At 43.4% G+C, this 25,191-nt stretch overlaps 1 long non-coding RNA gene across 2 annotated transcripts in view; it reads right to left on the bottom strand.

Moving 5' to 3' along the window:
- Window positions 1–374: 374 nt before the first annotated feature.
- The window catches only part of LOC142415265 (uncharacterized), a 58,590-nt gene continuing 33,773 nt past the window's right edge, over window positions 375–25,191 (bottom strand). The window contains exons 4-6 of one of the 2 annotated variants that reach the window (XR_012777340.1): window positions 7,939–8,058; window positions 1,294–1,379; window positions 375–554 (exon numbers count right to left, since the gene is read on the bottom strand). This is a non-coding gene — a long non-coding RNA (uncharacterized LOC142415265). Of the gene's footprint in view, window positions 555–1,229; window positions 1,380–7,938; window positions 8,059–25,191 lie in introns of both variants that reach the window. The other variant, XR_012777339.1, reaches the window with a different exon arrangement.

Consider the following 25,191-nt stretch of genomic DNA (forward strand, 5'->3'; position numbering starts at 1 on the left):
CTTACAGAACCAATAATACCTGTTTTATCTGTTTTCCCTGTATATTTTAATTTCAAAGCACAGTGTTGTCTCTCGTGGATACCCAAGCTTGATCCTGAAGAGCTGCTGTAATTACCATTCACCTGCTGCTGCCTCTGCAATGAATATTCATGATGTCTCGCAAGCCCAAGGGCAGCAGAGTTTCCCCAGGTGTTCATTGCAATCTAAACCGTTAATTTGCCGAGAAATTTACTTCAGGAGGATGACCTTGTATCAAGCCTGAGAATTTACATTTTTTAATTGTTACATAATGGGTGATATCAGTGTAATGCGCCGGTGCAAGTATTTGTTATGGATCCCAGCAAGAAAGGCACTGGGACTCCATAAGGTGTTGATTAAAATACCGTTTATTAGCGATAACATGAGAAGGAAAAAGGGGATAGCAGAGATACTCTTACATTCCTTCAGCTGGTGGCAAACCCAAGCTGTACAGGGTCGGACAGAGCCCTAGCCATGGCACACTGCACAGATCCCATCCGCCAGCGCTGCAGTCCTTACAGCTGTTATAGGATGCCCTTAGAAGTAAGCAACTCTATTAATTTCTACCACTTATATAAAAACACACTGCTTCACTTCAAGATAAGATGAGACACGCAGGTGGTGTAATTGCCGGGTGCCAGCAGCACCTGCACGCAGGCTTCTCCACCACAATTAGTGGAGGCAACTCTCGTTAGTTAGGGCTTTGCATTTGTGCTGCACATCAATCCAAAGTTCTTTTTTTCCCCCCCGGTAGCTTCTTCTGGGGTTTGCAGAAGGATGATGGTAGTTTACAATGTTAATAATAAACTGGGTGGGGATCACTGAAGGGGACTCTACGCAATGTACATGTATAATAGCAACACTTCTTCCTCCTCTTCCTAAAGGGAAGTTTACACACAGAAGGCAAGAAATAAAAAATGAGGGAAGAAATAAGCATGTTGAGATCAGGAGTGGAAGACATGGAGTAATAAATACATTTCTCAGCCAGACACTATCACCCTCACAGCTTACTTCCAAACTAATTATTATGCCACAGAGATCAGTTTTGAGCAGGAATCTCAAGGAATAAAGGGTGCCAACTTCTTCCAGGGAGCTTTTCTCAAGTAATAGATGGAGCCATGGGCAAAGTACAGAGCAGAACTGAGCTGCTGAGGCTGGCAAATGCAAAATAATCTGTGAGAAATTTGAAAGTAAAGGCAATTCTAACCCACCTTTATCATAGGTATGCTGTAAAGGGGAGAGATGCTGCCCAATACAGAACTCGCTCCCTCTCACCTGGCGCAGCAGCAGGTTCGCTGTTCCTTTATGGACCCTTCAGGTCTGTGTCCACATCTTCTACCAGAAATCTGCATTCACTGAACCTGAGGAGATGAAGCAAAGGGAGGTATCAAAAGAAAGCAACTAACAGAGAACTAGGCCACAGAGTTGAGCTTAGCAAATAAATTTCGAGTGTATTTGGGGAGCAGGATGAAATAATAAAAAAGGGCCTTATAACCACCGAGATCAATGATGAATAGGATTTAAAACCAGGCTATTTCACCTGTCCTCCAGCTTGTTTTGTTCTGTGTTGCTCTGCTTTCTTGTTTTCAAAGGCAATATTTAGAAAAGTCAATTTGATCAGACTCTTTGCTAAGACAAGGTTGAGCTGCGTTTCATACAATTAATCAGAGCTGTAACCAGCTGGAAAGCTTTAAAAAAATCAAACTCTACTGCATTAGCTTAAAAAAAATCAAACTCTACTGCATTAGCTCCATCAGAGCATTCACTCCATAATAAGAAATAACATGGCTGCTGTGGTAAACCAGAGGCAGAACAGTGAAAGAAACAGCTGGATTTTCCAGGTACCAGGAAAGTACTTTTAAAATATGAGGTGGAGTCATCAGTAACTCCTGCTTCCGACAGAGCTGTGTTGAAGTGGAACAAGAAGGACCTGTCACTGCAATGCAGCACATTACCTTGAAGGGCTGCAGCATCTCAGCTGAGCAAAATGCATTCTTGAAGACCTCTCCTTTACAATGTTGGTTGTAAATGTGTCCATACGGCTCACAGCAGTGCCGTTTGCTGCCGAGGTACTTCAGATGTGTACTGAGCCAGAGCCCACCAAACACTAGTACGTTGCTTCTGGCACTGGTGTACTCTGTAGGCACATCCAAAGAGATCAGCCCTGCGCCCGTTAGAAGAGTGGCTACAGTGAATATTTTCCTTGGTCAGAGGAAATGTCTTGAATGTCCTCCACTGGATCACGAGGGGCACTCAGTGTGTTAAAACCCCGTTTGATGGATGAAGAAAACTGACACAGAGCAGTGAGTGTCTTGTACAAGGCCACCAAGACAATGTCACAGCCTTGACTGAACTTCTACGTACAGCTCACAGGATCTTCAGACTGCAGATTTTTTTCTGTCATTTTAAGTCACATTTATTACAGAAATCCCCCTGTACTACAGCAACCTGTAATTCTTTTGATCTTGCTCTGAGTTCCTTACGTTGACACTGATTCTGCCATTCATATGGAGGCCACCATCAGACTTGCTTTCAGTGGTGCTACCCCCAGACATCAAATTGGTCAGGTTACTGATAGGCTTTCTACTGACAGAAGAGTGGCTTTCCAAAATTATTTTGCAATCTGGAGACCAGTTTGAAGATGTTCAGTTTGCTGGGAAAGGTAAGCTAAATGGTAGGTATGGTGTGTCCCACACCAAGCAATTCCTGTAATCTCATATTTATTCATCACTCGCCATTTAGGAAGTGTTTAACAGGCAGCTAAAGTCTACCACAATAAACCCCTATCAACAAAACAGTGAAATCTTGTGTAATGCAGATGAAAATTACATTTTGTCTGGGAAACATTTGAGAAAAACCCAATCTATTGTGCCATTTACTGAGTGAAGGATGGGAGGGGGCATTACTAGACACCCACACTGCTAAGCTCCTGGAATATGAGTGCCAAAGGGGGTATTGAAAAGGGAGCCTCGTTTAGAAGTGTTATAAAGAGAATGGTGCCAAAAATACATTGAGATGGTGGGTTTAGATACAATTCAAGAACAGTTCCAGTCAGTATGCACACAGTCCTGCCCAGACACTGGATCCTGTCATTTTGTAAGCAGACAGCATAATGTATGTGCATGGCCAAGTCCATTGCTGGTGCACTGACGCTAAGGTCAGTTGAATGACACCAGGCATTAATTTGGCCTTCAGAGTTTGTTTTTCTCACTTTAATGATACACAAGAAATAGCTGTCTCAAGAAATAGCCTTAGGGAGCACAGATTTTGCCCATATTTTAGAATTTTGACAGTCACAAATAGATGCTGAAATATCTTCCCAGAGAAGAAAGATTTAAAAGTAGCTTAATTCAGGGAATATGAGGCTGCTGAGAAGCGTGAAAGCAGAACTGGGTATGGGCTCCTGCAAACTTCAACCCTTGGAAATGTCCTTATTCTAAAGGGCCCTTCAGTGGAAATTTTTCAAAGTGAGTGTAGATATTATGAGGTGCTGCCAGGGTCCTTATGTGATGAGTTCTAGCATCATGATAATTACAGCCTCTGCTAAGAGACCCAATATTATGCAACTAATGAGTTTCCCCTGAAGGTTCGGAAAATACCTCATGGAAAAAATCTGTACCATTTCTTACACCTTTTTCTGCTGACATCCCCTGGACAGGAATGATCTTCTTAGTGCCATGCGTGTGGGTGAAGTGCAATGGTTCCTAACACCTGGTTGCTGATGCCGTACTGCAGTTATGTCTCCCACGTCATAGGACATCAAGAGATATGCTTGACAAAAGACAATTAGTTCATCCCTTGTACTACTGAAGGAGTCGCAGGACTAGCATGACATGGGCTGCCTCTGAGGTGATAACTGCTAAAGTAATTCAAAAATCCATTCTAGCTGCTGATCTCCCCTTCAAAAGGTTTTACACCACAGAAGAGGTTGCGACTACAAATGGGCACCAAGCAATCTGCATGCAGGGACCATCCTTCTCCTCCGCTAAATTCAGTACAATCAAATGGAGCAACTCAGGTGTCCCTGGTATTTTTAGACTCCCCGGTTGTGTTGCTTTGCTTTAGATTAATAATCTGCTAGCCATGCAGTGATGGGGCTGTGGGACAGCACCTCCAACCTGCTTAGAGTCAGAAGGTTTTTAGTTAATTAAAGCATCACTTGCAGAGATGGAAAATCACTAAGGAGACGTGAGGTAAGGAAATGTTCAGTAGAGTGGGGTTTTTTTTTTTTCCTTTGCAGTTGCTGTGCCTAGATGTTTTTAATGGAAACAAAACAAGATGCCATCATAACAACTCTGATGAAATCACCTGACACTTACGTCCACTTCCAGCAGAGTTTAGGAAGCTAACTGATGAACACATAGTTTCATCTGGTTTGTTGCTCTCAGAACTGAACTGAATACTTTCATAACAAATAGTTATGAAGTGAAGTTTCTTGTCTTTTCTAGTGAATAGCTAGGAGCAGATTGTGATGTTTCTCAGATGCGTTGTTTTTTTCAAAATTATTCTACAAGATTCTTCTTGCCTATTGCCTTGCAATTTGAGCTGCACTTCTTGTTTTTTAATAGGCTTATCATTAAGTGGCATTGTTTCTACCCCCTGAATAGAAACAGTCTCCCTGAACATCACAAGGCATGCTCATGTAAAATTTACTTGCTGCCTGAACTTGAGAAAACAGATATAAATCTGACTGTTGCAAAGCGCCGGGTTACTGAGAACTCACTTGCATGAACATTCATGGAATGGGACTGTGAGAGAATTCTGAGCAAGGCCAAAGCAGATGTGTTTACAGTTTCAAACAAATCTCTGTAGATGATGTTTTGCAGTATGTGTCTATCTCTGTTTGTGAAGAATAAAGCCCGTCAGTCTTCAAACATCAAGGATCCTGGGCTTCCCTAAGGACACAGAGCTATTCTCCCTCACCCTGCTGTCAAGTGGGAAAGTTGTTTCCTGGAACTTTTTTTTAACAGCTTCCATTGCACACTGGGCTCCCAGTTGGATTAAAGCTCTGCATGAATGAATCAATGACCGAGAGCTGGGAACGGCTGTCTTCCCCTTGGCATTGCGCTAGGTTAGCTGAGGGCTGCATTTGGCTGGCTGTCGTGCTACATCTGGAAACAGGTAGGGGTACTGAGACCTCTTATACAATAGAAAAAAAGAGCTCATATTGAATTAGATCCAAAGCAGAGCAGGTACTTTATAAGGATCTGACGGTTACTCTTCCTCATGATCTAAGACATGATCTAACAAAATACAAGTGATCTAGTGCATTAGAATACGTATGGCAGAGGGACTGAACAGAATATTCTTTGCAATACTAACATGTTTCAGGGTCTTAAACTCGTTGTTGCAGCACACAAAGCTCTGACCCAGTCAAGCTTGTTAGCAGTGGCAAATTCATTCCTAACTATTTTCCTTTGATGAAATGGAGTTGTTCTTTTTTTGAGACAGGACTCAATCCACAGTGACAAAGGGTGGATTATCTGCCTCTCAGCAAGCTATTGAAACCTATCAGAGTGAACTCGGATGTGGGTTTAGGAAAGCTATTGAAAACATGCCAAGAACTGTATAATACAGGGAAGGAGAGCAGGGATGGTACTTAAATGCAGTATGATACTAGGATGTTAGCAGCATCTGGAGAACTGAGATGGTGTTTGGCAAATGACAGAAAGGGATATAATTCAGGACTGGAGCCAAACTCAAGCTTTACTTGGCTGCAGACAGAATCTCCTCTGGGGTTTTCCCCTGCTATACTTAGAAAATTGTTTTTTCCCATTTGTAATGAAGCTCAAATTTCAGTATCTATGCATGCACTATGTATGCAGTATCTTTTTAGTGAGAAGATTAGCTAGACCTTTTCCTGAGGCCCAGCTTTTATTCAAGGGTAAACAGAGGGGCTCTTGGAGATAGCTTCTTGGTAGAGATCAAATTAAGGAGGGATGTTCCTAGGGCTTGCAAGTGGAAAAAATACTTTAGGATTCTTCTATGCTGTCTCTCCAAGAGCCTCCTTCTGCATGTTGTGCATATCTGTGGATTTGACTCTCTTGTTTAATTACAGTTCTAATCATCTTACTCATGCTTCATTTCCCATTGTAAATAAAAGGAATTTTAGGCTGCACTTTGCTTTTTTCTTCCACGTGGCTGCATAAATTTGCCCTTTTTAAAAAAGCGACTGATTATTTTATTGTGAAATCATGTGCTCATCTAGTCAACATTTCTGAGTTGAGTCATCCCATTGTCAGGGAAAGCACCCTAGGGAACAAAGATGAACAATTGCAGGTTATTTGTCACCAGCGGTGTGTGGAGTGCTTAAACTCACTGAGTGACAGCAAATGACAGCAAGATGACTTTGTACTTATACATTCGAAATATAATATAGTCTGGTGAAATCTTTGGTGGTTTTACGTATAGGGGCAATGGCAAACTTCAAGGGAAGGCAAACTGAATGTATATGTTTTTCCTTCTGTCTCTAAGGACAGCCAACTCACCCCTTCTTCCAGTTGGGCTCCCTGATCTTTCCGAAGTCAGTTGCCCATGAGCCGTGTTTGCCTGTTCCAGTGTGCACTGGTTCTAAGTTGCAATGTGCTTTGTGAGGTTACATTTCCAAGGAATATCATCCCAGAACTTCCATGCCATCTCTGTTCACTGCTGACAGGGTCAAAACGGCTTCCAGAAATAAACTGGAAAAAACATTGGAGAAGGGTGACGGGGTCAGGAGGGAAATAACGGTCTTAGCAACAGCAGTTTCCCCAGGGCTAAGCATGACAATGGCTCCAATCCTCTCTCCACTCTCTGCTGTCCTTTGCCTAGATCTGCCCGAGCATTTGCAAAAACCAGTACCAGCCCAAGTAGGGTAGTCCAGCACTGGAGGAATCCTCACATCCATCCATACCGGTTACCACCACACTGGTTCCATGTGGCCTGGCCAGTCTTGTTCCAATAGTCCCAGCCCCATGTGAATGGATTGGCTGGTTTTATTCCGGTGCACCCCACACCCATAGGAACCCTGAAGGCCAAGCACACTGCTCTGTAATGTGCTATGTTCAGGTCTGTCTTGTTGTTGTGTTGTTAAAGAAAGCGATCTTAATTTGGGGGCTGGTGCAGGGAATAGAGTCTCTTCAAAGTTAATCTCTTCAACTTCGGTGTCGCAAGATTGCTTTAACTGAAGGGCAGCGGAAGAAGCGGTGAAGAATGGTGTATCCCATTCATCTCTTGATCAGCCTGTTGGACAATACTGTCCAATGACAAAGTCCTGCCTAGTGCCGACTGAACATCTATTAACACTGGTATGTGGGTAGATGAAGCATGAATGTTTCTCTACAGTGAACTGGAAAAATAATATGTGGTTGTCTAATAAAGTACTTCAAGGACACTCTAAAAGCAAACTTGACAGACAGCAATTTGTCCAGCAACCCTTTGCGCTCTTAGCTACCAAGTAGTGACAAAGTCCATAGTGTGAAGAAGCACGGGCCTCTTTCATGCCCTTGGACAAAAAGCCCATGCAAGGTGAATAAAACAGCAGCCAGCTGGCTCACGCTTGTAGCATCACTGGAAATTGTAGAACGGAAAGTGTTTATCAGATATAGGTCTGTACTGTTATTTGCAAACCTATCACATTTACTCATCCACTGCTGGTCTGGCACTATCGTCCTCAACTCAAGATGACAAATCAGTTTGAAAATCCCATTGCATCACCCACCCACAAACAGAACCTTGTTGCCCCTGGATAATGTCATTCCAGTTCAGAAGAACTGGTTTATACTTGTATTGTCAGAAAATAAACACTTACTAACAACTCCCATTTCTCACTTTTCCCACACTTTCTCTGTAATATGAAATCTCAGAAGGGAAACACAACAGATACGCAGAGAGTTCCACTTAGGGAACTTTGGCATGTGTCCCACTATTTACTGAGCCAACCTTTTTTGAACAGGCAGAAGTGCTGGTAACTTCCTATGGTAAAAGCTTCGGAAGAATTAGGTGGGTGCTCACATCAGTGATTACGATGTTAACAGCAGAAGGAATGTGTAAGATGCCTGCCTAGAGAAACAGGGAGAAAGAGTCACAAAAGAAAGTCCTCTGGGTTTTTTTTTTAATCTTAATAAGATATATAACAGAAAATTTAGCCTTGACACTTAAAGGTAGAATTCTTCTTCTTTATACTTAATATAATCTGCGCAACTACTACTTTGTCATGCTAATGAGACCATATGCCTTCTAGAAGAAGGCGAAGACTGTAATGTAGTCTATATCACCAAAATATGGCTGGCTTAGAACTTAATTAGCCTTGACAGACCAGCAGCACGTACCTGACCCAACACTGCAAAGCAAATTCTTTTCAGTTTGTTTTCAGTAGAAATCTTTCCTCTTTCTTTTTTCTCTCTTCTGCTGAACCCAAGCTAGATACTTTAAAGGCCACAGCAATTCAATTGCTCGTCAGCAGAGCAAGCCTAGGTCTAGAGCTCGTATTTAATTTTCCTGGACCAATTTAGTTTAGTCAATTCTCTACAAGGTTGAAATGAAAAACAAAAAGGTGAGGCAAAGCAGAAAAACTGACCTTTCAGCCCATGGATGAAGATTTTAACTGAAGAACAAAACAAACTTGAGGAAAAATCCAATAAAGTTTCTTTTCATACGGATGAAAAGCAGTTTTTTATTTTGTTCAGATTTCAGGATCTGTATAATAAAGCTAGTCTGTAACATTTGTTTCACTTAACATTTCGAAAGCAAAGCACTTCCCCTAAGCCAGTCCATTGATAAGTTATTCCTAGCATGCTACAGGGTACACTGCGCACCGTGAACTATGCCACGCACATCTTCAGTGAATGTAGCTCAGGAGCCTCAGAGGAAAGGAATACGATCATTTTGGAAACAAAACCGTACCGAGTGAAGAAAAAAAAATCATAAACCTTAAATCCTCTTACTAAGATGTTCAAAATCATATGTGACACTGATGTTCCTTCTTTCTTCATCACCCCCCCTTTCACAAGATTGTGCACGTACAAAACAGAGAACTAATCAGTTTGTGCCTTAGCTGTGGACTTCTCATCTTTCTACTCCTCATTCACAAAACACACCATTACCTCCCTCTTAAATACTTCAATGCTCAGTACATCTCGGCTGCTAAGACAGAATCTACCCCTTCATGGCTTTGGGAGCTATTTTGAAATTACCTGTTCCTAAGAAACCCCCTTGCAGGGAGAACGTTTCTCATTCCAGCAAGAAATTCAGTCCAGTGAGAAGTGCTTTGGTAACATTTATAATTTGCTACCAATCACTCTGTATTTTGTAACATTAAACAAAATACTTTACTGAGCAAAAGTTTTCGTCTGCCCAGGCTTTTTGTGTACAAGATTGCAAAAGCGATTCCAAATGATCTTCCTTCCTACAATTTCTCCAGCAGGGCTTGTGCAACCTGATGGAAACTTCCCATGGGAATAAATAAATCTGTGTAAGAATTTATACTGAGCTCTCATTAAACTGCAGATATTTGCCCAGCTAAGATCTTGTTCGATCGTATTATCTGTTTTCCAAATGGAAGCATAAAATTTTTCTTTTGCCTACATAAATGCTGACCTAGTATAATCTTAAGAAAATATCTATATATTTCAGATGTCACTCCTTTCATTGAGAGTCCATGAATGAAACTGTGTGGATGTCATTTAGACTTTTATTACCATTTGTCCTGTTGAGACTATTGATCTGGGAAATTTTGAAGTCCTTTCTCCTTTCTTAAGTTTTTTTTAATTCTCAGAAAAGTTTCTGTAGTGGGCTGTATTGCTTTTCTTCTAGGCAGCTGAGTTATTTATAACCTCTTAAGGAAAGAAAAGAGTTTAGTAACCAAAGTAACAGAGTTACCTTAGTTTATCCTATTTAACCTGTTAGTCATGCTTCTGTCTCCAGTTCTGCCATAGTTAGGGGGTTGCTTAATAGTATGCAGGCAGACTTCTGTCTCCAGATGACAGCCACCCGCATCCACTCACATCCATATGCTGGAGACACTGCCCTGCCTTGAAGGCACACGTGCGTTGTCCTTGTGTTCCTTCTCACCTGTGTTTTAGGACACATGGATCCCCTGATAGGAAGCTTGGGACCGAGCTGGATCCCACAGTGTGTCTGCAGCCACTCACCACAGATGCAGCTTTCAGAAGTAGAGGTGCCACTGGGAGCACAGAAGTGAGCACACTGGGCCCGGATGAATCTTAATTAATCCCATGCACAAAGCTGGTGGCACAGGCTCTGACAATTAACCTGTCTGTGGCATCTCCCAGAGGTGAAGACTCCGAGCTTCTCAACTTCCAGGCTCTCCGCAGGCCCAGGCAGACCGCCCTGTGTAATTTCCATCTTGATCACATTTTCAAGATCTTCAGCTCTACTTTTAGGGCAGCAAACAAAAATGAAATTTGAGATGTTAATGTTAATCACATGCCTCCAGGATCTGGAGCGCTAGGTGTGTAGTCTCTGTAAGTTCAGGTGAATCTGGTGGCACTTAGTGCATGGTCTGGCTGCTGCCACACAGCCATAATGAAAAGGTGATCATGTTATCCCAGTGGCCACAGCCACCTCTACCCACTTCTGCTTCGCTCCCCAGTTTGGGCAGGTGTGACACAAGCCCCCTCGGCTATGCCTGTCCCATGCGGAGGGACATAGTGTCAGCATCCGATCTTCTGAATTCTGTTCTGTGTTTCCTGTTAATTTACTATGTGTGTAAGGCATTCCATCTCTGTATCAGTTATTCTGCTTGTAAAATAGAATAATGGAAAAAAAAAAAGGTTGGAAGGCACCTCTGGAGGTCATCTAGTCCAACCTCCTGCTCAAGGGAAGAGTAACTTCAGTTAAGGAAGTATAATAATTACCTACATTAGAAAGTCTGGAGAGATGCAAGAGGAAGGAAGGTTTACATAAGATTAGCCTTGCTGTTCAACCTCAGAATCCTAAAGCTGATATTCCCTTTAGTAATTCTATTATTTCCATTAGTGTGAATAATTTCTTACTCTCCTTGTACTCTCCTATTATATCTTTATTGTCTAATATGCACATTTGTGGATTTTATCTGTTGATTGCTTTTGTCTATAAGACCTCAAACCAGAGCAGTTTAAAGACAGAAAGGAAGAACATCAGTTCTTAAAAAACCAGTACAGCAATGCATCAATGTGTTACAGTGACAGTTTAACATGCATGATCTGTATGAAGCTGAGCTGCCATCCTGTCTATAAGGCCATTAGCTATGCTTCCACAGAGAGTGTCAGGTTGGACAACACTGGATTTACCAATAACTAAGATTATATTGCAATTTGGAAGTCAATAAACATAGCTGTTGTCTTGGCTGCTGATGTTCTGACAACCAGCAATTTTTCTCAGTCACTGTGCATATCAAACTTCATCTATCATACTTAGGATTACTAGCAGAGCACTAGGCAACATGCCATAGGAGACAATCGTGTGCTGGAAGGATGTTCTACCAGATCTCTTTTGTTTGAAGTTAGTTGGATTTTATTATGATTTTCTTTTCTTGAACCCTCTCTCCTCTGCTATGGCCACGGAGGGGTGTGCACAGAGGATCAGCTTCCTGATTCTGGGCTAGCCACATCTCCAGAGGTTGCTGGAGTTATTTCAGGCTACCAAAGGCTGCTGGAGTTATTTCAGTTACCTGCAAGGGGTGCCAGCCCCAGAGAAGTGCCAGCCACACACCAACAGCTGGAGGTAGAATAGGAGCCACTCTATTGGCTATAAAATGGATGGGATGTCCTTCTGCTTCTTGCTCCTCTGACTTCAGGGTCGTATGGGGAGAATAAAGCAATTATTGAGGTCTACCCTTCCATTGTGAGTTTCTACCCTTCTGAGTTTCTGTTGTGAGACAAATTATCAATTGTATGTTTCAATTAGTAAAACTAAAAGCCTCAAGTTCAGTTTAACCACCTGAATCGAAAGAGAAACTGGCAGAGTGGAGGTTTTATACACATGCTGTGTCAGAAATGCCATCGGTGTTTTTTAATAATGTGTTCAGAACATGCTCTGTGTCAGAGACAGAGCACAAGCTGCCGCCACACGTTCTGCAAACTCAACCCTGCCTTGCAACAGCCCTTACTTCAATCTCAAGGCTCAACAGTGTACTGCAGTCCTGACCTAAGATGTCATCAGCCCTTACTGGCAATATCCTCTTCTGGGGAGTGTGCCAATCACAACGAATCGTTCCATTCGGTGACACTTCTGCATCTGGGAAAATGTCACCCAGCTGAGATTAAAAAATTCATTCATATATAACATATGCCTCAACTGAGCAGCTGAAGACTGGTTCTTTAATCTTACAATTCCACTTGTCTCTGCCATGTCTTCCTGTTCCTGTCCCACCAGATTGTCTATGCAGCAGCTTATTTCTGCCTAACATTACAGCAGATCTCATTAATTTGTTACAATACCGAAGTGAAACTCTACTGTGAAAAGTGACTCTGTAAAATAAACAGGCAAATAAAATCTCATCCTAGAGTTCTATCTTCATTAAGTGTCAGTAAGTCCGTATCACACTTGCCTAGGTAACAAGTCAAGGGATGGACTCAGCCCACAGCTATTTCTGCACACTCAGTCCAGACACTAATAATTAACGAAGATGTGCAGACCAAATAGTGCCCTTTATTTCAAATGTGCAACCTTGTGACTTTCAGTGGGATGCTGGGAATATGATCGATGGCTTGATCTGAAAACAAGGGAATTGCACTGCTGGTTTTGCAATTGAAATTCATGTAATACATATGTTGATATCATGCAAGACAAAACAGGCTCCAGCTTGGTGTTGCCTAGCTTTGCTCTTTCTAGACAGCTAACAGGAGAAAAAGGTAGTAAAATTTGCTGTTGCTGCTAATGGGACAGGTGAATACATATGGCAAATGGGAAAAAAATGGGCTATTTTTATCTTCTCTGTCAAAGAAATAAAAGATTTTATGCCAAACCTTCAGCTGATGATTAATCAAGTTGAAAAATTTTATTTCAGGTGAGGAACTGGCCCTTTAAATTTTCCCTTCGTTGGAATAGGGGAATTTGAAAAAGGCCTTAGAAGACTCTTAATATTAACCTTGGTTAAGAATACAAAGAGATGCTTTAGTGTGACCAAGAGCTACAAGCAAGCTGTGCATTCTGAAAATACCCCGGGGGTCGACCACTTCCCTTCTCACCATCTCACAGCAAGGGCGAAGCCAACAGCTGGAACAGAAAATGGGGCTGTTTCTCTCGAATTACCTCCATGCCCGTGCCGGGGCTTTGTGGCCAGCTCTCTTGGACTCCGTCAACATGCAGTATCTCTCCTTCCAAGGAGGAAGCTAAAAGTAAATGCAAGTTTTATTAGCTATGTGTATTCCACTCTTTCATTAGGATACCGGGCGAGTACAGGGGTCTCTGCAATCCTGCAAGGGGCTGCCAAGGCCGGTGGTTCCTCAGTCACTGGCACCCTCTGGTGGAAGAGAACACAGGGTTTTATTGCTTAGACACAAGATCAGAGTTGTGTTCTTTGAGAGAAGAGGTGTAGCTTTTCACGCTTCTGCCATGCTGTTACTGATCTGTCCGTAGAAGTGCCAAGACATTGCTTGCACCCTGTCCTATTTACCCTGATGTTGCGCTGGGTTGTGTCTTGGGAGAGATAAGGATGCTTACTAGTTCTATAAACCAAATAAGGTCTAATATCTCCTCAGAGTACGCAAAAGCCTTATCAGTTATGGTGGCAATTGATGCACACTCATTCAGGGTGAAAACAGATACCTGCTTAAGAGAGGTCTTCCGCAAGTCTTGACGTTCAAGAAAGCTACACCAATCTCTCGCTTTGGCTGCTGGCTCCTGGAGAAGGAGATTTCCATCGTGAAGGACTGCTTGCTACACTCCTCCCCCTCCCTGGCATCATCCCTAACAGCAAGAAGAGAGCCCTGCAGAGATCTCTGTGCAGGTCTCCATGTTTCCCTTCTTTCCCTGTTGTGTGGTGAAACCCCACCAATGGTATTGTCATTTAATGAGCACGTTGTGGACAATCAGGAGTTGGGAGCAGGGACAGGGTGTGTGGGACTGGCCCTGGCCAAGTGCTAAAAGTCCCATAGGAGCAGCCCACAAGGCTTCAATGACAAGTAGTTTTCAGAGTTGGGAGGCAACTGGAAGTTAACGGTAGAAGGCACTGAAGAGATATTCAGCCAAGCACGTCACCAGCTCAAGCCAAAGTGACAGATAAGGTAAGCTCTGGCTTAGTGAGCCCCACACTTGGGAGCACACACTTGATGTGTGTGGCACTTGACTAACAACGGTAACGTTATAAACCTGTGCTGACGTGGCTGCTATACCTGAGGCTGTGACTGAGGTGTGATATGGGACTGGAACAGTTATGCCAGCAAAACTACGATGTGAATGAACGTATCCTGGTATTCATTGGTTCATTTGGGGCAAAAGGATCAGCAATGAGGGATCTTAGCAAACGTGCAGTTCTGTAACCCACAACCGATTTCTAGTGCATCCTAAGAGTAATGTAATTACCCTGATATAAGACATGAGCCATCGTAGATCTGGCCTAACAGCCTGAGTTAACCCTCCAGGACAGACACCTCTCAGAAGGGCAACAGCACAGAATATGGGCTGACCTTCAAAGCCACAGTTTAAATTGCTACCCTTTTTTTGCTCACTGATTATTTTGCATTATATCTGAGATCGGTCAGGAAGAAGAAAAAGACTTTGAGCCGGAGACTAAAGTAACGCATGACAGAACTGTTCGATGTTTTAATGTCTGGGGGATTTAGTCCCTTATCTCTGATGCCAGCTGGGAAGAATGAAAGACTTTTCTTGGCATTAGATGAAAATTAAAACATCACTTATAAGAAGTAACGGTCAAGCTGAAAGAGGTTCAGAGGTTCACCTTGAGGTTTGGCTTTGATTAAGTATCCAGAAATACCAATGCCTCTTTGAATTATCGGAACCTCTTGGTAATGAATGGGGCAGGGAGGATACCCTGTTTCTCCAGCATTTTCTGTTGTTCCCCGGGCATAGGAGGATAGCGAAGTGTGGCCACTTTGCTTCCTTTTCTACTCAGAAATCATTTAGAGAGGCTCTTATTTTAATGGCCATGGAGCACAAATGTAAAATAGTAAAAGTACTAAGTGAACTGAACTTTTCTGAATTTCTAGAAAGGCTTGGGTTCTGTGAGGGCAACAGTTTGGTTTACTGTTTATCTTCTTCAAATATTTCCCCTCACCTAAATTCCAAGTGATCAGTTTTACTGTACATGCCAGTGCTTGCGGTTCAGTGCACTTCCCAGCTGCCTTCCCTCCGCGATCTATCCGTGCAGTGCAGAACTCAATGGTTTGTGTTCACATGGGTGTTGTCAGGACGTTTTAGACCTCTAGGGCCAAATTCATCCCGTATGTAACTCTGAGGGAAATGGGGAGAACAGCAAGAGAAAAAGATTTGATCCCTGCTGTATCACGCTGTTTTCTATCCTGTTGAGTTCCGCTTTTATTACAGTCCGTGTGGCAGAGCTGTAATTTGAAACTGAAGCAACAAACAACATTCAGCTTCACAGGGTTTGCTCGCACATTGTTCTGCGAGAAATCCAGACAAATACCCTGGAGGTAGGGGGGTCTGCAGCCCATGCTCACAGGCATTATCTCCGGGGTCTTCCCTTGCTCCTCAAGGCACAGTTTCATGGTTTACAATCTGAGACATCCACACCAGTTATTGCAGACTTCCCTGTGCTATGGTGTGATGAATCTTGCCAGTGCAATCACAAAAAAAAGGATTAAAATGAGGGCTGGGACAGGTGGTCGCCAAACCACAAGCCAGCGAAGATAAAGCCAATTCCACAGTGAACGTATGAGTGGCACATGGTCTGCCAGCAAATTCAAAGCAGCGATAAGTGACTGATGGCATATAAGGTTTCTCTGAAGTGTCAGAGCAATTGCAGAACTGCCAAGCAGATCGCAACTTGTGTCTGCAGAATGTAAGAAAGTGTCAAGAGAGACAATCACAAGAGACATCAAAGTAATTTCAAGAAAGAAACAAGCAGTAACCAGAAAGCACTATGAAGACTTGTACCAAGAAATAGAAGAATGAGTCTTGCAATGGACATCTAAATCACTGCTTAATTTAATCCCCAGTACAGTGCCTACAGTCTAAGTACAGCACTGGGACTGACCTGTTCTAGGTCAGTCATCACGCACCTTAACTGTCTTCTGAAAACCCTTACGTGACATGGTATTTTTGAAAGGATTGCCTCTTTGCTGGTTTGCATATTTTCTGTGTGTCTGTCTTCCTTTCTCTGGGACTGACTGAAATCTGGAACTTATAGCTATTGGGTCCCAAACCTCCATTTACTACATCACCTTGCCCCTATAGAAATTTCAAAAGGAAAGCAATTTAGAAAGGCGTCTACCTTATCCCATCTTCTTTTCTTAATATAAGTGTGAAGGATGTGTTCCTGCATGAAATTATCTAGTAATTTTCTTGTCTTTATATTCAGTGTTTCAAGTGTTCTTAGGAGAAGCACTGCCAGACTTTCAACATACTGTTATGGTTATCAACTTGATAAATATAACGGTATTCTGTCTGCTTACCCCTCTCTTTAAGTCTTCCCTGCTGACTCCTTATTCTCTTTCCTATCAAGCATAAGTTTCTTTTCTTTATTTTCAGCATCTTCACAGCCTTTTCCTCAACCAGTTTCCAAAATCTTCATGACTAGTCTTCACCTTTTCTACCATCTCTCAATTGCTATGAAAATGTTCATTCCAATTCCCCGCTAGTCCATAGAAAGCCTCCAGCTTGTTAAAACTTCAGTGATAAGGCTATGGTTTTTTTGCACTTTCCACTGTCCTGTTTGAGAGAAGGTCCTTGTAACTAAATACTCACAAAGCTAGTTCCTCCTCAAAGGCATGCTCTGCCATGCTGACTCGCAAGACATCAACAACGGTAGCTCACAAGTAAGCTGACCTCACTGCTGCACCATAGTCCCACTGTTTCATTGTATGTCTCCTCAGTCAGAATGCCTCACATGAAGGCTATTAGCAACTTAGGGCAGAAATTAGCCCTTAGGGCAGAAATTAGCAGAAAACCTGCCCAACTTAGGGCAGAAATTAGCAGGGCCAATTGTTCTCTGGGTACCCAGCCCCCTGAGTTGGAAGACAGGCATGGGGACCAGAATGGAGCCTCCATAATCCAGGGGGAAATGGTTAGTGACCTGCTGCACCACTTAGACACTCACAAGTCTATGGGGCCTGATGAGATCCACCCGAGAGTACTGAAGGAGCTGGCAAATGGGCTCACCAAGCCCCTTTCCATCATTTACCAGCACTCCTGGCTAACTGGGGAGGTCCCTGCCGACTGGAGATTAGCTAATGTGATGCCCATCTTCAAGAAGGGCTGGAAGGAGGACCCAGGGAACTACAGGCCTGTCAGCCTGACCTCGGTACCAGGGAAGCTGATGGAGCAGATCATCCTGAGTGCCATCACACGGCATGTAGAGGATAACCAAGGGATCAAGCCCAGCCAGCATGGGTTCAGGAAAGGCAGGTCCTGCTTGACCAACCTGATCTCCTTCTATGACAAGGTGACCCGCCTTGTGGATGAGGGAAAGGCTGTGGATGTTGTCTATCTAGACTTCAGTAAAGCCTTCAACACGGTTTCCCACAGCATTCTCCTGGAGAAAATGGCTGCTCATGGCTTGGACGGGCGTACTCTTCACTGGGTAAAGAACTGGCTGGATGGCCGGGCCCAAAGAGTGGTGGTGAATGGAGTTTACTCCAGCTGGTGGCCAGTCACCAGTGGTGTCCCCAGGGCTCGGTGCTGGGGCCAGTCCTGTTCAATATCTTCATCAATGGTCTGGACCAGGGGATCGAGTGCACCCTCAGTGAGTTTGCAGATGACACCAAGTTGTGCGGGAGTGTTGATCTGCTGGAGGGTAGGAAGGCTCTGCAGAGGGACCTGGACAGGCTGGATCCATGGGCTGGGGCCAACTGTGTGAGGTTCAACAGGGCTCAGTGCCGGGTCCTGCACTTGGGCCACAGCAACCCCATGCAACGCTACAGGCTTGGGGAAGAGTGGCTGGAAAGTGCCTGGCAGAAAAGGACCTGGGGTGTTGGTTGACAGCCGGCTGAATGTGAGTCAGCAGTGTGCCCAGGTGGCCAAGAAGGCCAATGGCATCCTGGCTTGCATCAGGAATAGTGTGGCCAGCAGGACTAGGGCAGTGATCGTCCCCTGTACTCGGCACTGGTGAGGCCGCACCTCGAATGCTGTGTTCAGTGTTGGGCCCCTCACTCCAAGAAGGACATTGAGGGGCTGGAGCGTGTCCAGAGAAGGGCAACGGAGCTGGGGAAGGGTCTGGAGCACAAGGCTGATGGGGAGCGGCTGAGGACCTGGGGTTGTTCAGCCTGGAGAAAAGGAGGCTGAGGGGAGACCTCATCGCTCTCTACAACTGCCTGAAAGGAGGGTGTAGAGAGGTGGGGTCGGTCTCTTCTCCCAGGTAACAAGTGATAGGACAAGAGGAAATGGCCTCAAGTTGTGCCAGGGGAGGTTTAGACTGGATATGAGGAAATTTTACTTCACTGAAAGGGTTATCAAGCATTGGAACAGGCTGCCCAGGGAAGTGGTGGAGTCCCCATCCCTGGAGGTGTTTAAAAGCCGTTTGGATGAGGTGCTTAGGGACATGGTGCAGTGGTGGGCTTGGTAGTGTTAGGTTTACGGTTGACTCAATGATCTTAAAGGTCTTTTCCAACCTATGCGATTCTGTGATTCTGTGAAACTATTTCTGTATTGTTTTATACAGCACCTTGCACAGTTTCCTTGACTGTCAGTTAGGTAATACACACACAGAAATACAAATGAAATTGCTATTCCACAGCCTAACAGACACCCTGTCAGGACTTATTCCTGACCATGCTCTGATGAACCCGAATGCCTGCGAAGACCTTCAGTTAAGCTTATGAAGCATGATTCAAGCTGTCATGGTACTTCTCAGTGACTTGACTTCAGTTCAGATACAAATGCCAAGCCTCTGATAGCAGTCTTTTGTACTTAGCTAGAAAATGCCTACTGCAGAAAAATTCAACAGAAAATAATAACAGCCGAAGGGGTCAGATATTCATCCAATTCAGAGCTGGAGATTTTAAAAGTAGGTTTTCCTTTGAGATTTCCAGCATTTCAGGCTTTTAATCCTTTAAATTCTGAAGCAGCTGCATCTCAAAAAAGAAAGAAAAACTTACAACTAACTAAATACAAAAAAATATCCAGACTTGTTTGAACTCCGAACACATTATGATTTGAGTTAGCAATGAAAGTTTGGCTTAACTCTTACTGTGTTTGATTCTTAGGTTCCATCTGCTACAGCAGCATTGTTCAGCACCGCCTGGGTCTGATCTTCACACAGACGCAGCTCACCCTGATCTTTACAAAGATGGAGCTCCGGCAGCTCCTGCTGACTCCCAGTGAAGCTAGGAGGACTTGTCCCCTCTTGAAAATCAGGCCTATTGTATATGAACAATCAAGAGCATTCAGACTGAACAACCGTTCAAAAAGCACACCTCAGTAAATCACCATCTCAAAGAGTTCTGCCATTCTCTTTTCTAGTAACCACTTGCAATAGGTAGTTTGTCTTTTTAGGTGAGGAGGGCCATTGGACTGTCCGGCTTTTTGCTGACATCAAGAGAGGGCTCATTTGAGAGGGAAGAGCCCAGCAGGGAACACATGAACACCTTATTTCCTCCCTCAAAAGACTTCTCTTGTGGTAAAGTGCAGAAATGAGGCTGGCTCTTCAGGAAGGAGAAAACAGACATGTAGTTGGGAGGAGGAAAGAAGGAAAATCACCAGGAGTGAAGGGGCTAAGTCTAACTCGAGGAAAATTTAAGACCTGAATTTTTACTGAAGTCTGTTGGAAATAGCTGGTTCAGTCAAATAATAATGCCCCAAAAAAGGACTAACGGTGTTAAATCCACTGATGTGAGCCACCTCTGTCCCATTCTCTTTGCTGAGGAAGATGAAGAGTACTGACTGGTTTTAATATTTCTTGGCTTTGTTTTTAAAGAGGTGGCAATCTAGCAAACAGGCTCCATTTAGATTTTCGTGACTAGGCAAGTCATTGCACGTGGATCAGGTAGGACTGTGAGTATTAGGTATACACAAAAACTGTTGTAACTGTACATATAGATCAAAGATAGAGGTGTCTTCTTTTTCATGCACTTCTCAAAGCAGAATGCTAATGTGCTTGTTTGTCTCTTTTTTCTTTCATTTTTTGCTTGTGGAAGCTTTGTGAACATTTCTGAAATTGATACTCAGTTAAATTTGCAGCTCACTTAAAAAAGAAGAAAGCTAAACTGCCTAAAAAGAAGAAAAAAAGAGAAGTAAATTGGAGAGCTCTCCAGTCCTAAGGAGAGCTGGCTACTCCAGCCAGCACCCTCCGCTGCTAATGCTCCACAGTGCACAGTTCTCATCTGCACGCGTGTTGATAAAGTAAAGCCAGGCATCAGCAGGACACTGCTCACATAAAGCACACGCACTAAAGCCAACCAACAGGCTTCTAATAGGCAGTAATTGTTTCTATATAAAACATGCAGAGATTGTGTCCCTTTTTAAACTAATAAGCTTACAGGTCTGCTAGTTTTCTTCTGCAGAGGCAGGATACATTTTTACAGACACTAATGTTGTTGATTCTCTAGTCTGGTCTCACCTAACACCTGGCCAAAGCACTTAAAGAACTGATGAAGTAATGCAAGCCTACATTACAGAGAGCTATTTTCTCAATAACATAAGGACACCTTGGTACCACATCACAAAAGAAAACCTGACACTAGGCTTAAATCTGTATCTTCAGAAAATAGTTGATACTGCAGCTTTCTCTTCTTCATTATATTAAACACTCAAGTAATTAATTAGCTTCTCCTGTAGCTTCCTCATTACAATGGCAGAGCATGGATTTTGCTACGTAAGTATCCACAGCATGCCTGCTGGTTCAGGGATGACACCCCTTCACTAATCAACCTCCAGTAATGACCTGCAGAGAAAGATGTGTGCTTGCCCATCACCTTAGCACATGGGCCTCCTGGCTCTATCCTGAATTACTGCCTTTATTTTCCTGCATTCTTCACTTCCCTAATGATAAGGTAATAAAGCAATACTACCGTAATTACTAATAAAGGGACTCTTGTTAAAGGACAAATCTTCAGTCAGCAAGCAGTCACTGTAGGGAGCTACCTGTCTGCATTATACAGAGCCAGAATGAGGAGACTGCTCTATGGGACTCTCACGCCAGCCCATGCGCCGGGAGTAGCTCCCTGAGGCTGCGTCACACGAATGTGAGTAGAGAATCAGGCCTCAACAGCTTAGCAGGAACAGAACTGCTCAGTGGTATGAGACTGCATTGTTTTTCAGTCCCGTGAGGCTCATGGTTTGGGCTCAGAAATCCCCCAGCGAAACCTGCCTAGCAAGTCTTCCTCTCCAGGCAGTGGGCTCCTCCACTCCATCCCAGCTGCCTTGGGCAGCCGGTCCCTGCCTCTTGCCTCTAAATCACAGTCATCAATCTCTCCTGAGTCTTGGCTCCTACCGTGATTCTTCTGCCCTGTCAGTCCCAGTCTCCCCCTTCCCCTAAACTCCTCATCCATTGGGGGATTACATCTGCATGGGAGGCACAGGGTGAGGCAGGCAGAAGTACAGAAGTCCCTAAATAGCTGTAAAGCAGCCATCTCAGGTAGCAGTTGCTTTCTAGCTTACACTGAACTCCTGATGCTCCAGCTAGTTTTCTCTTTCTGACACCACAAGCAGTCCCCCAGATCCCCAGAGCAGTACTCTCCTTCCTACATGTCTTGACTCAGTCTTCCTTACCAGGCTCCCCATTCACACCACGATTCAGTCTCCCAAGTCTGGTTCCCTGCCTACGCTCTCCCTCCGGCTCATTCTTTGTTTCCTTGCTTAGACAGGTCTGATTCTCTCTTTCTTCACCTTTGAGCCTCTCTCCATTCGACATTCACACTCAACTAGCTCCTTCCCTCTTGCGTTAATCTTTCAATGTGCATAAAGGCAGCGGGGAGATCAGGGAGAAGGAGGTTGCTGGATGTTCAGTGGTTAAGTGGAAACCTTCATTCTCCAAGGCTCTCCGGCCAGCACCATACATCCACACTCCACCTTCGAGTGTTGAAGCATTCAGAGGAATAATGAGTTGCAGAGGGCCCCCCAGCCTTGCAGCTAACAGCTGGAGGCAGGTGGCATTGACGGTGCACATCAAGCATGGTAAAAATAAAGTATATGGAGTACCTGGCTACCTGTCATAGAGTATTTGCATAATTTCTCATAGGCAGCATTTATTCAAGAGCCACACTCATGAAACGCAACGAACTAAGTTACTGTAGGGCATTCTCGTTGTGCCTCCCATATTTCCCTGTATTTTATTTAGGGCTGGAGCCAGCACCCAGCACAGCGCTGACTGACCTGATGTCAGAGGGAAGTAGCACACAGCATCAGGAGAGAACTGGTCAGCACCTTACAGGATCTGGCCATTGGACTGCAGACTCCTGTTCGCAGAGAGGGATTAGTTCTTCCCTTGTTTCTTCTTCTGTATTGAACGTGCACTTGGCATTAAGAAATGACAAGAATATACCTGAAATCTGGTGGCAGAGTTCAATCTTCAACATTACAGAAGATTGTAAAATACTGATACTGCGCACCGGGACTGCAGGGAAGGCAAAGCAGCTGCAAATCAGGAAGTTTCCAGTTTGTGCTTTCTGCTTACAATAACAGGAATTTTTAATCATCTTGCTGTGCAAATAAAATTCATGAGGGGGAATGTACATTTCCCTAAATAAGAGAAATAACCCTCACATGGAAAAAAAGACTTCTCTCTAAGGGCTATTTCCATGGTAACTTGTAAATTCAAAGCTCAAGCTGTTTTGGCTTGCAGGGATACTCGGAAAAGGTAACAAGATTGTTTGTTGTTAATAATGGGAAACGACCATCACTGTCCTCTCATGCAAAATAGGCTGGATTGGTTTTGTTTAAAACTTCCCCAAAGCTGGCAAAGAACAAGCATGAAAAATTTCACCCTGGCAGGTGAAAGACTAAGAAAGCTGAGAGTGACTGAACATAAGGAATTAGAATACAAACTTATTCATGATTTATCCTTGTAGTTCACAACCAGCACCCCAATATATCCATGTAGCCCTTTTTATCCTGTCAAAATTCAAAGTGGGTCACAAGTTATGCAAGCATATACAATTTTTATACACAGTTACATTAATCTCCTTCCACAGTGGTTGAGCAGACATCACAGCAACAGAACAGTCTATGACAAAATGAAGATGCAAGATTTTGAATCGGGAAACAAATGCCCCCCAAAACACACACAAACACACACACAGACCCTGAACAGGAACTCTGCATTTAGTTTCCAAGAGCTTATCCCTGCTAAGTGAAGTAGTGTAATACTATGCAGGAAAAAATAATACGTGACCATGTTGTTAAAGATAGTGTATATGCAGAGAGAGGAAATCATGTAAGGGCAGCCATCATTCAAAGTGTTAATGCAATGAGTAACTTCAGGCATTTCTTAGCATTTGAATACCTGACTTAGCAGCTGTCTTTATACTCTTTTAATGTGGAAGATGGGAGGAAATAATTGCATCCCGTTCTCTTTACTGAAGTACATTTTATTATTTACTCTGCAAAGTGCTAAGCACATGCTTAAAGCCTGTCTGAGGCTGCTTTTTCCCATAACAACAAATAATAAAAGTTAGTATTTAGTCCGGCCTAATAGTGCTGAGGTTGAATGTGTGAATAAACTAGAATTTGCCTTAAGGGAAATATAGCTCTGGGCTTAAAGTATCACTTCAGTGCTTTGAGAGTCCAATCCAAGATAGTACATCACTCACCTCTGGCTGTCTTTTAAAGGGTGTTGGGGTTGCTCCATATTTTCTAGATCATGCCCATGGATTTAAAGGATTAGGTCCTATGCAGTCAGCCAGCCTTACACTTGTGGAGCTGAAATGCAGCAGGGTAAAATGCATAACTCAATGCGCTGAGCAGGATTTGGAAAGGTTTCTAGTTCTAAGCAGAGATTTCATTTAACACTTGTGAATCCAAGGATCTCTTTAACCAGGTTTACCAAAAAGCCAATTAAAAAATGATACACGGAAGGTGACTGCCTGGCAAAGGTGATGAGCGCTGATGTCTTTGGCAGATTGAAATATGACTCAACTGAACCTATCAAACAGTTAATAAAGCATAAATGTGCAAACTGTTATCTAATATTAAAACAAAAAATCATCAGAAGGGAGGTAATTTTGTGCAAATGTTTCTAAAAGTTTGCATCATTGGACAGCCTACCTCTACAATCAGTGGCAACACTCCTAAAAAATTGTGTGGGAACCAGCTTTTGTGTACAGTCAAGAATACGTTTTGGAGTTTTCAAGCAAGCTGCTAATAGTGCTACAACTTACCAGGATATTGGTCCAAAAGATGTTGCCCTAACTCCCTGCTTTTCAAAGTGCTCAATTAGCAACAACTTTCTTCCTCATTGCGGTTAAGCTAGCGATGCTTCAGACATGGATCCTGTTAATATAGCGAGTAGTTAGACTTGTAAGGGGACTAAGAAAGACTACAAATGGTCTGGTTTTATTTTTAGTTCAAAGATGAAGAGGTCACTACCACTCCTGTGCTGCTATGGGGTCTTTGTAACACTGTAGGATTTTCCTGCGTAGGTGAAACTTCCAAGATCTTGAAATAGGCATTTTGTCCCCTGAAACGTGCTTTTTAATTCACGGATTGCACTGTGTATAGGGAAAGCAAAAGTGCAAAAGACCCTTTAAAATTTTCAGCCTGTAGGTTTTCAACCGCAGAGACAGAAATTACACCAACTTAGAGCTTTCAAAATTAATTTTTCCTACATTTTCAGATTAAAATCTTCTTCTTTGTATTTATGTAATTGATTATCCATGTTAAACAAGGTGAAAATTACCTTGTTATCAGTTTGTACCAGTTACACTTTAGAGCCCACTAGACGCTGGTTATCCCTGTATTTTCTTTCTGCTCTGGAAATTTTATTTCTCACTTGTCATCCCATGTTGTCCCCTGCCTCCCACCTCTGACACTTCAGCTACTCGACAAGCCCCTGAAGGAATGAAGCTTTGGTACCAGGATAGCCCTGGGCTGTCTGTATCCCGCAGTCCTCAGCCTTGCTAA

The sequence above is a fragment of the Mycteria americana genome, chromosome 10 (assembly GCF_035582795.1).
Source record: "Mycteria americana isolate JAX WOST 10 ecotype Jacksonville Zoo and Gardens chromosome 10, USCA_MyAme_1.0, whole genome shotgun sequence".
Lineage (NCBI taxonomy): Eukaryota > Metazoa > Chordata > Aves > Ciconiiformes > Ciconiidae > Mycteria > Mycteria americana.